The 12,208-nt window shown below is 34.3% G+C and overlaps 2 long non-coding RNA genes across 3 annotated transcripts in view; one reads left to right on the top strand and one right to left on the bottom strand.

Moving 5' to 3' along the window:
• Nucleotides 1-5,314: 5,314 nt before the first annotated feature.
• LOC135970200 (uncharacterized) overlaps nucleotides 5,315-12,208 on the bottom strand; it is a 10,570-nt gene continuing 3,676 nt past the window's right edge. The window contains exon 3 of the long non-coding RNA XR_010585782.1: nucleotides 5,315-5,490. This is a non-coding gene — a long non-coding RNA (uncharacterized lncRNA). The remainder of the gene's footprint in view (nucleotides 5,491-12,208) is intronic.
• LOC135970199 (uncharacterized) overlaps nucleotides 8,014-12,208 on the top strand; it is a 25,488-nt gene continuing 21,293 nt past the window's right edge. Inside the window, exons 1-2 of one of the 2 annotated variants that reach the window (XR_010585781.1) lie at nucleotides 8,986-9,212; nucleotides 9,379-9,441. This is a non-coding gene — a long non-coding RNA (uncharacterized lncRNA). Of the gene's footprint in view, nucleotides 9,442-12,208 lie in introns of both variants that reach the window. The other variant, XR_010585780.1, reaches the window with a different exon arrangement.

Raw genomic sequence — 12,208 nt, 5'->3', positions numbered from 1 at the left:
TATACCATTAGCTTAAAAATAAAACTTTAAATTTTAAAAAAGGTATCTTAAGACATCAAATAGCTAGGAATACTTGCTACTGAAATGCAATTAATAACTCCACACCAAAAACTATGAAATAGTATAGCAAGTTATTAAAGATAATATAATAAAATGGGAGGTATTCTATCTTTATGGATTTTAAGATTCAATATTGTAAAGGGGTCAAGTTCCCTCAAAATAATTCATAGATTTAATGTTATTTCAATGAAAGCCTTTTGCAGATTATTTTATGGACATTGACATACCGACTCTAAAGTCTACGTGGAGAAGCAAAAGGCCACGAATAGCTAGGATAATTTATTTTTTATTTTTTATTTTTTATTTTTTTTCAGTTGAGTCTCCCTCTATTGCCCAGGCTGGAGTGCAGTGGTGTGATCTCAGCTCACTGCAACCTCTGCCTCCTGGGTTCAAGCGATTCTCATAACTCAGCCTCCTGAGTAGCTGGGATTACAGGCGCCTGCCACCACGCCTGGTTAAGTTTTGTATTTTTAGTACAGACGGGGTTTCACTATATTGGCCAGTCTGGTCTCAAACTCCTGAACTTAGGTGATCCCACCGCCTCAACCTCCCAAGGGATTACAGGCATGAGCCACAGCACCTGGCCTAGGGTAATCTTAAAGAAGAATAAGAAGCTGGAAGATTTGTGTGACCAGATAGGGGAAAAAATGTGTGAGTCAGGGCTTTTACATGCAGTTAAGCTATTCAAGTCTGAAGACTACAGGTATATGTTTTCAACATACGAGAGGAGAGTACAATATTATTAATATGATCTTTTTTAATCTTGTAATTTGATCTCTTTTGCACCAAAGAGTAATAAACTTTGAATATATTTGGCTGTATGACTATGCCTAAAACAAATGAAGAAAATAGTAGGACAGAACAAAATAGAAAAGTATGTGTATGTATAATATAAAGTACATTTGCAAACACAAGTATAGTATTTCTGTTTGTATGTATAATTTATATATGTATATATGCATGTGTGTGTTTATATATTATGTATATATATACACACACACACACACACGTACACACGTACCTATGTTCTGACAATGTAGGTACTACAGGTGCATGAGGGTATCTGTATTTCCATTTCTTCCACCAATGTCTTTCATTTAGTAGCTGTCTAATTTTGCCAGAAAAATAGGGTTTAAGACATTCTAAGTGATGTTCTAATTTGCATTGCTCTGATGTTAGCACCTCTCCTTAAGCTTGTAAACTTGTGAGATTTCATTTTCAAATACTCAATAGCTATATGGGTTTACTACCATATGGAGAGATTGGGGGACCATCTTGGAGGCTGTCTACCACACTAATAATACAAGAGGATAATACTCCTCTTCACTGAGAAAACACTATTTTTATATATCCATACATACATATATGTGTGTTACATGTGCATCTATATGTTTATAAAATTTCAACTCAATAGGTATCAAATGATGGACCAGTGTTATGAAAGTGTTTGATAAAGTTCTATAAAATTTCAAAGATTTCTGAGAAGTTGTATGCTTTTCATTGGCATGTATTTGTTTTTAGAAATTTGTTAACAATACCATAGTTCGTTAGTTGTGGTGAACGTCTTTTTTCACACCAAATATCACTCTTTAAAGTTAGTATGGTGTTCTATGGGAATGATTCTAGTTCTAGTGAGGGTACTAAGAATTACCTCAGTATTTCTAATCCTATTCAGAAATTGTTCCATACAAATGTAATTTTTCAATGATCAATCTCCTAGTCTTTTTATAGATCAGTTACATGCTACTGAGTTTAAATACAAGTTTTTATAATAAGCTTGACCTATGTACAAAATATGACTCATCATCTATATTCTGGATTTATCTTTACCTCAACAGTAGATTTCTAGTCTTGTCAAAAGATTGTCATTGAAAAGAAATCAGAGGGAAGATAAATGATGTCAAATGGAATATATGAAAATTCAACCATGTTACAAAAAAAAGTCTTTGTTTTAGTGTTTTTCTACATTTACCCATAGTCTGAAACTATATCTGAACCATGCAAACCAACTCTGATGAGCCTGGAAGTCCAGTTTCACAATAAACAAAAATGAAACTAAGTTGAATCTCTTGAAAGCTAATAGAAAACTCTCAAGTAATGTTTAATAATACAAATTGAAAATCACCAGTTACTAAGATAAATTCCTAAGACTTGAGCTTATTTCTTTACACACAGGGTTCAAAGCTTTCATAATTTAATGGTAAGATAAACCTTTATTTAAAAAAAAAAAAACACACAGGATACATTATCTGAAGTTCAAAATACTGAGCTAATAGATTCCCAACAGTTCACAGTACAGAACGTCTAATAAGATTATAAACATCTTGGCTACAATTAAAAGTGGACAGGTTAGACTCTAACTATTGGAAACGAAACTTACTTTCAATTCTGTGCATTTATGGAATGTTTGGAAAAAAATCCTCTGCAATTTATTTGATCTAGTATAAACAATAGTTTCAAACTTATTTAAAGTTAACATTGGCCATGACTTCCTCAAGTCCATGTCAAAAATGCTCATTCCCTAACAAGTCAAAAGGCATAGTTATTGCCAACAAAAGGACTAGAGGCAGTTATAGATGTATTTTTTTTTTCTTTTAAGACTAAAACTGAAACTCTGTCTTGTCTACTTTCATTTCGCATTCCACCATGGTTGTAAGTTTTCTGAGGCCTCCCTAGAGGCCTAAACCTGTATAGCCCCAAGAACCATGAGCTGGTTAAACCTCTTTTCTTTATAAATTACCCAGTCTCAGGTATGTCTTTATAGCAGTATGAGAAGAAAACTAATACAGTAGACATTTCCTAAAACTCCTAAAATTTAAAGAGCAGGTCAGGATCATGCATGCCGAATCTAGTAGTCATTTTTTCTTTCAAAGCACTTATCATTTGACATACTATGTATTTTATTTGTCTAATTTTTGTTCTCTCCACTCAAAGTCAAGTCCTCACTGAGGGAAGGAACTTAATTGACTACTATATCTGTAGAATTTAGAACAATGATAGCTATGTGGCAGCCAGTTAATAAACATTTGTTGAATGAATAAATAAACTGATCTTTAAGTTGCCTTCAATTTGTTAAAGGTATTTTTGTTAACTTAAGCTCCCGTGTGAATGGACAAGAAAAGGCACCTGAGCCTGGTTGGTTTTAGTAATGACAAATTTCCTTTTGGGTTTCTATTTTATTTGTTTCTGTTGCTCTGTCGAGAATTAGACTTTAAAAAATTTGAAAAAAGGCTTTATATCAAAACATACTTTTTTAAAACAACTTCAAACTCCTGACCGCAGGTAATCCGCCAGCCTCAGCCTCCAACCAACATGGTGAAACCCCGTCTCTACTAAAAATACAAAAATTAGCTGGGCATGATGGTGTGTGCCTGTAGTCACAGCTACTCAGGAATCTGAGCCAGGAGAATCGCTTAAACTCAGGAGGTGGAGGTTGCAGTGAGCCGAGATCGCGCCACTGCACTCCAGTCTGGGCGACAGAGCGAGACTCTATCTCAAAACATAAGTAAATAAAAATAAAAATAAATAAATAATACAAAAATACAAACAATTTCAACTTTTATTTTGGACTCAGGGGTTACATGCGCAGATTTGTTATGTGGTTATGTTGCGTGATGCTGAGGTTTGGGATATGAATTTCTCACCCAAGTAGTGAGCATAGTACTCAACAGCTAGTTTTTCGACCCATACCTTCCTTCCTCCCTTCCCCCTTCTACAGTGCCTGTTGTTCCAATTTTTTGGCTATGGGCACTCAATGTTAGGTCCCACTTAAAAGTAAGAACATGCAGTATTTGGTTTTCTGTTCCTGCATTAATTCAATTAGGAGTATGACCTCCAGCTGCATGCATGTTGCTGCAAAGGATATGACTTCATTCTTTTTTATGGTGTGTAATATTCCATGGCATATATGTACCACATTTTCTTTATCCAGTCCACCGTTGAAGGGCACCTCAGTTGATTCCATATCCTTGTTATTGTGAATAGCACTGCGATGAACATATGAGTGCATGTAACTTCCAGAATCTTTAAGGAACTTAAATCGATACACAAAAAACAAATAACCCCATTAAAAGGTGGGTAAAGGATGTAAACAGACACTTCTCCAACGAAGTCATTCAAGCAGCCAACAAACATATCAAAAAAATGCTCATCATCACTAATTACTAGACAAATGCAAAGCAAAACCACAATGAGACACCATGAGATTGCACACCAGTCAAAATGGCTATTATTAAAAAGTCAAAAAATAACAGATGCTGGCGAGGCTGTAGAGAAAAGAGAACACTTATATACTGTTGGTAGGGATGTAAATTAGTTCCGCCACTATGGAAATCAGTTTGGAGATTTCTCAACTAATTTAAAACAGAACTACCACTCAGCCCAGCAATCTCATTACTGAGTATCTATCCAAAATACATCATTCTACCAAAGAGAATGAGCTTTTTAAAGAGTTTCTCGGCCGGGCGCGGTGGCTCAAGCCTGTAATCCCAGCACTTTGGGAGGCCGAGACGGGTGGATCACGAGGTCAGGAGATCGAGACCATCCTGGCTAACACGGTGAAACCCCATCTCTACTAAAAAATACAAAAAACTAGCCGGGCGAGGTGGCGGGCGCCTGTAGTCCCAGCTACTCAGGAGGCTGAGGCAGGAGAATGGCGTAAACCCGGGAGGTGGAGCTTGCAGTGAGCTGAGATCCGGCCACTGCACCCCAGCCTGGGCGACAGAGCAAGACTCCGTCTCAAAAAAAAAAAAAAAAAAACAGTTTCTCATCTCTCAATCTAACTGGAAATCCTGTTAACATCCAGTGAATACAATAACACATGCCCGAAGCAACACATGTTGGCTGGTTGACTACGAATTATGGTCATTTTTGCTCTGCCTCGTTCATTTCTGGCCTCCAGAAGCCTAAATGTTGATCCATGTACTTTGAGGAATAACAGATTTGAAGATGAAGATTCTGGAAACTTCTGTAGTGTGTGAAGCATAGAAAGAGTGTAGTGCTAATAATTATACTGCTCATTCCAGACTAGTTTCTTGCAGCAAATCGGGATAAGAGTTAGTATTCACCATTTTGTGAATGCTAGTTCCCAAAGATAAAGATTCAAGTGACTTTAACAGTGGCAAAATTGAAAAAAGCTCAAGTCCTATTTCTTCATTTTTATAATGATGTATAATATCATATGTTAATATATAACCTATACAATTTTAATTAATCTATAACTTCATCCATAATAAGGACATGTTTGTATTTATAAGTACAATATCATTGACAGGAATATATAGTGCTAGAAGTGTTGGAAATACAATTTGTACCCAAAGCGAGCTTGAAAACTTCTGAGCCATCACCAACAGATTCTTGAATAGAGTGTGTGTCCTGGGATCTGTGGAGTCTGGAACTGATTGTCCAACTGGGAGTTCTCTGCATTAATTTCTGTGTAAAATACAGTGTTTATGAAAGTATAATAAAATATACTAATTTGAAGCTTAAAATAGATTATTGAAATTCAGCAGTAACCAAAGCAATTTAGAAATGAAATCAATAAATAACTTTTTCTAAGAGAAGTACTTTATTACCAACATCTAAAATATTTCTGGCGGATAGTGATGAGAAAACATCATAGACCTTTACTTAGTTTTCTTATTGCTTTTAAATTTTTTACAGATGGTGTGTACTCTTAAGTCTGCACCTGGAGTAGCCTGCTACCACTACTCTGACTTCCTAAGCCACCACTGACTAAGTACTCATCTTATGATTAGCAAAAATGAAGTCATTTTTCAAAAGTGAACAGGGTCAAAATAGCCAACAGGGGAATATTAATGGTGGTCACTGAGCTTAAGAAGTCACTTAAGCTACCTGGAATCACTAAAATCACTGATATGATTCTGATATTTACAAAGAATCCACATCTCTCCTATGGAGAATTGATTGATTGGTCCCAAGTAAAAGAAGCAGAGAGAAGGGAATGCTTCTCAACTCTTCATATCATCCCTCTTCTCTTCCAAGAAGTGCTTGCTTTGAGTTTTTATTTATGTTTAAAATTTAAAACAATAAAAGAATATAAACTGAGAGATGCATGTTTTTGTTCTGAAAATGCAAATTTTGGTTCATACATGAAATACATCTAATGAATTTGAACAATATTTAAATAGAATTAAAACCTGGTATGTATATATTGCTTCTATCATAGAGCCTCTCTTTACTTGCAGGGGGCAAATCTTAATTCTTTTCAACAAATGAAGGTCAGGCCATTTCCTTTTCTAGTGCTTGTTTTAGAAATAAGCACAAAATGCAATTCTAGCCAATGCCACTCAAGAATCTAATGGAGGTACCGGGAAAAATTCCTCTTTTTTTGGGGGGAGCTAGGGGAATAAACTATCTTTTAGTCCTTTAGTTCCTTTTAAGAATGTCATAATTAGTTTGTGCAGACTTCTCGAGGGCACATTAATATGACAGAGTTATCTGGATATCTACCCAAAGGATTGGCAGTTTCGCAATACAGAGGGAAAAAAAGAATTTTTGGTAGCATCCTTGGACCACTGAATCAACCTTTCCTGGGACTTTTCTACCTCTGGACTTTGGGTTATAGCTGGACCATCTGGAGTTGGTTCTTCTGTTTTAGTCTAAAGCATCCCAAATGAGATGTTTCTTATGCTTCTAAATATACTCTTTTTAACCATGTTCCATTTTGGGTGGGCATTGTAAGGGTAATATATACAGACTTACAAAGAATGTTCCTATGAATTAGGAAGCTTTAAGCAATGGAAACTATTTTTCATTCACTGCCATTCCACTATGGTAGCAATTCCTCCTATGGTAATTCTGTTTGTTACTTCTTAGTAATAGGAAGAACCATTCGTACAATTGTGTAAGGTACTTTTAACGAATACATATCTGTATTCTCAAACCATATGGCAACTTCTGGAATGCTTTAGATTTCTATCCCATCTTCATAATCTCTTAAAGAGTCTCTTGTGCCTTACTCAACATTACAGTAGATATTCATAGACTGGTAACACTTTCTTCTAATTGATCCAATGTGGTTTGGTGGTCACAGTTATTTATAATAGTGGTAGTCTTCATACTACAAGAGTATACCATATTGTATTTAAATACCTCACTATTGAGAAACTCTTAATATAGGGCCATCAACTTCAGCTGTGAAATTCTGGCATCATATGATATTACCGGGATCAATTCTCTTAGGAAGAGATCTAAGAATTAATAAGACTGAAAGGAAACTCTTAGAATATGTAAATGACAGGTTTTTTTGTCTTTATAATTGTTAAGAAACTAAAACTAGATTTTATATCTATTTTGAAAGGCTGAAATGAGTTTTATATTATGAAGTCTATTAACAATTCAAAGGGTCTATTTTAAAATCTTTAACAATTTCTTAAAAAATATCTTGTACTAGAGGACAAAAATGGCTCTGTTATTCATAGATGATTAAGTACTGCATTTCTCACTTCAGTAAAGTAATTCCATATAATTTATTACATAAACCATCAGAATAATAGAATCCAGTTCTATTTGTGACATCTCTGCAGTTATCACAGTGTATTTTGAAAACCCAAAGTAACAATGGGCATTTCCATTGAGTGTGTTTCTTTGCCCATAAAGGAAACAACCAAATTTACTTCTGGCAGAAACTCATTTGACACATTCTAACCAGAATATATTAAATCAATTATTTGTTTCATGTGGGATGTTAAAATGACATCACATTTTATCCTTCCATTTTCTTAACATAATAATGAGCACATTCAATTCACAAACATTTCAATTTGGTTATGAGCTCACTTCCTCCATACTACTCCTACCACCTCTACTTCAAATTTAGCATAATCATTCTCTTGATGATTTATGCAATTTCTAAACATTAGCAAACATAACTAACAAAATATAATTTATTAATAAGTCTTCAATTATTTTTAGAAGGAATTGCAAAAGCGTTGGCATTGTCTTACAGAAATATACCTAATTTTAAAAGTAGATTTTTTTTCTAATTTACCAGACAGGAATATCCAAACACCGAAACGTATAAATATTTCAAAATCACACATACAAAAGTAGTATCTAATTTGTAGTGACTTATCAAGGCAGGGAAGTAGGAACTTAATATTCATTAAGTCATTTGACATTCTTAACAATGTGCAGAAGGTCATGCTTTGTGCAGAGTTCAAAATAGATAACAAATGCCTTCTTCTGTGGGAAAAACATGAGCATCAATGTGTCTAAAGGGCTGTTCAATACATGTTTTGTGTGCACCATTATTCGTATGTTTTATGATAATCCTCAGCATTAGGCCCATTTTATAGATAAAAAGACCGAGCCTCAAATGTAACTTAGCCGAGGACTTATATACCTAGTAAGTTGCAGAACTAGTATGTGCACCCAATTATCTAAGAATCTAAAGCCCACATGCTTTTGTCACACTACACTATCTTTCTTTTGAAATTTATAATCTATTATCAAGGAGGGAGAACTTATATACATATAAAGTTCAGAGAAGCTACATACACTCATACTCATACACACACACACACATATATACATATATATAAAGTTCAAATAAGGTGGAGATGAGTACAACATAGACAAATGTAATTGAAGAAGTTTTTGATTCTTATGAGTATTATACATGTTTTAGGGGATCTGTGTTTTACAATATCTATGAATTTGACCGTCTTTTCTTCTCACATTCTTCCCCATCCTTTCACCAGTGACTTCACCCTTCTGTGAAGGATGAGAAACAGCTACTTTTCTCTAAGAGCATGATTTATCTAATTGGTGTGATAGCAAAAGAATGAAAACTATTGGCCTGCAATAGGCAGATTAAGATGTGGAATGCTTGTGTCACTGGTTGCCCAACGACTTTGCCCTTGACTGGGTGAAAAGTGAGGAGTGAGAGGGGGAAGAATGAGAGACACATTTTTGTTCTTAGGTCCAAGGAAATGCTCTAATCCACTTGTAATGAAATTTCTGTTTTTATCACCATCTGACTTTTGAGTTCATTTATCAATTTGTTAATAACACAGACAGGAGAAATATGTGATTTATTTGTAACAGGGTAGTCCAACAATGAACAGCTTTGGGAAGGATCTGGCTTCCCCGGGGAAAGTGTTGCTTCCTTAAAGAACGCTCCCTGTCTAGTGAGTAATTGTAACTTGGTAGTCACTCTCAAACTATCAATTTAACCAGTAAACTCACATTTTTCTACTGTATGCTGGTGGATATGAATGATCAAGAAGGAGACATAGACGCTGGACTTTTCCCCTAGGAGAGGAAGGTTCATTTATGACCTGCTTTATTTTTTAGAAAAGCAGAAGAAACCCAAATTATTATCCATAAGGCATTCACCTGAGCACATGTGGACTTCATGTAAGTGTTTTTGTACTTATTTCAGTTTACAACAGTTAGTGCAATCTCACAGGGCATATATTTCTATATTCTTTATTAGTGGCTATTTAAATTGTTCATATGTTTAATTTTTAGTCTCTTCATCCTTGATTCTTCAAGATTCTGGAAATGACAATTTGTTCTATTCTCACCTGGCTTATGATGATTTCAAATGCCCTACTTGGTCTCATTGAACTTAGTTATAAATTTCAAAATTGAATTGCAGAAAACAATGTGTATTATTTGAAATCAATATTGGATAAGTCATAATTACCCAAATATGTATTAATTTGATGAATTTCTATATGCCTTTTTTGGTCTTCACAGAGAGAGTATCAATTGCTAAATGTTTTCAGTCAGTGGCTCTTTGTAAATGAAATACCTAAATTCACAATACCTCATACAAAATGTATTACATTAGAGTATTTGCATTAAAGATATTTTACTCTGAAATAAAATTTTGTACAATCTAACATTCATGAAAGAGGGAAATAAGTGGATTTTGCAAAGAATATTCACCAAGACCTTTGTTTAATAGAGGGGAGAAAAAGAAATAATTAAATGCTAGCAGAAAACAGGGTTGCATCTTTGGGAAATGTACCCATTCAGGTAGCCCCTGGAACATTAGGTAAGTATCTCCTCTTGTCTGGGTAGGTGACAGTGTGTGGAGAAGCTAATGAATGCAGGGCCAAATTGCACCTCTCTGTTTGGTGGATTTTTCTCCATCTCTATTAGCTCTTGAGAAGAAAACACTTTTTTTGACCTTTTAAGTAGCTAGACTTCAAAATAATTTAAGAATTTGCATATTTTACACATTTTTTTCCTGAACCCTGAGCACGTATAATGTAAATATATAGTTGTAATTCTTACTCTGTTACCTTGTTCTAAATCATGAAAGTATTAAAGTCAACTCTTTGAGACCAGGCACATCTTACATTGACATCCCAAAAGTGGGAATAGTGTACAATAGTAAATAGTTTAAAAATATTATTTGGATTATAAAATGAATTAATTATATAAAGAGAAAATGTGTTTACAAATGTAATTGGGAATAAATGTGTTAAATATTACATAGAATCTGGTTTTAATCCAAAAACAACTCAAACTTATTCGATTTGTATTTTAATTCAACCATTTAGTTTTTTCTTTAAATATTTCAGAGTCTTAGTAATATACTAGCTGGAAGATGTAGCTAGATGGTGAATTGTCAGAATGAACGTAGACATCTTGGAAAAGACAGACACAGATGAAATAAATATATCTTGCCTGGTTCCTGAATAGGGGGACATGCTATTATCAAAAGTTTTAAGTAGCTGTGAATTACTTATAATAGCAAGTACTGAAGATTGTAATTTATGTTATTATGTTATTAAGCAAATTGCCGGACAGAAAATACTGCAGTATATTAAAACAACTTCTACTGCACCTAACATAAATTCAATAGATCAAAATATATACTGTAAATACTTAAGCAGAAATACCTATAGAATATAATATATAAATAGGCACCTTTGTTTCCCTTCATACTTCATTGAAAAGCCCAGACATACCTTTTAACAACATATCTTGCTAAAAGCAATATGCCCTTTTTGGTGAAACAGGTACCATACAATGAAGCTCAAATCAAATAGTCATAAGTTGACTTACTGTTGTTAATGCAATAGCAAGTGATAAATCCAAGTCCATGCAATCAACGCAGGAATTCTGTTCCTGCCTTAAAATTTGAGGACAATTTAAGTGTACAGAGTTTTTCTTGGAATAACAGTTAATGCTGAAATGAAAGTGGCATGCAAATCTCCCAATTCAGGAAGAAAAATAATCATACTATGCTTCTGCTGAATCTAAACAGCTCTACTTCCTTTCACAGAACCTTGTGATCATTCTTCTTAGGTATCAGTAGTAGGCCTAGTAAACATTTTCTGTCCAAGGCTGTCCCTATGTGGCCCCACTTATGTTCCATTATGACCTCAGGATAATAATTAATAAAGCCCACTTTCACTCTCCAAAGTGTCTCAGTCTACATAATAAATAACATAGTTATTATATTATAGGTTAAGGTAATACATATGAAATTGTATTATGATATGGATTCATTACTAATGAGATTTAACTAAGAAAGTTTAAATTATACGGTAACTTTCCATGAAGTAATCTGACTTTTAAAGGAGCAGATAAATGCTTTATTAAATGGAATGCTTTTTGATACTGTGCAGTTCTTTCCAGAAACTGCAAGTTAAAAAAAAAAAAAGCCATTGGATATGAAAAAAGAAGCATTCTTGAGAAAATTCCCTAAGGAGAATTTGTTTTTTTCTTAAAAAGGAGCTTTATTTTGAGGTGTCAAGCTAAGATTGTGCTCCTTCCCACCTGGAGAATAACATTCAACATCAAATATTTGGCCAGAATTTTGCTATAGACATTAGCAAGTCATTCCTTTCATTTGTGATTGTATATGAAGTATTAGCTCTACAGTGTGAGCAGCCATCCATCAGAGACAACGTTTGCTTCTCCTGTGTAACAATGTCACAACACTGTAAGTTCAGTAACATTGCCTAAGTAGTTAGGCAACGAAACCAATATGCACGAAATGCTATCATTGTCATTGGCTTAAAGGCAAAATATGTTGAACCACAGCTATTTTCTGATTCAATTAACATTTATGGAAAACCTATTATGTGCCACACATCTTGACACAATTTTTTTATTTGTTCTTAATAACAACTTGTGAGGTATGTGTTACTTTCCAGATGGG

The sequence above is a fragment of the Macaca fascicularis genome, chromosome 3 (genome assembly GCF_037993035.2).
Source record: "Macaca fascicularis isolate 582-1 chromosome 3, T2T-MFA8v1.1".
Lineage (NCBI taxonomy): Eukaryota > Metazoa > Chordata > Mammalia > Primates > Cercopithecidae > Macaca > Macaca fascicularis.
Note: the sequence above shows the minus strand (reverse complement) of the source record. Positions and strands in the feature narration are given on the sequence as shown.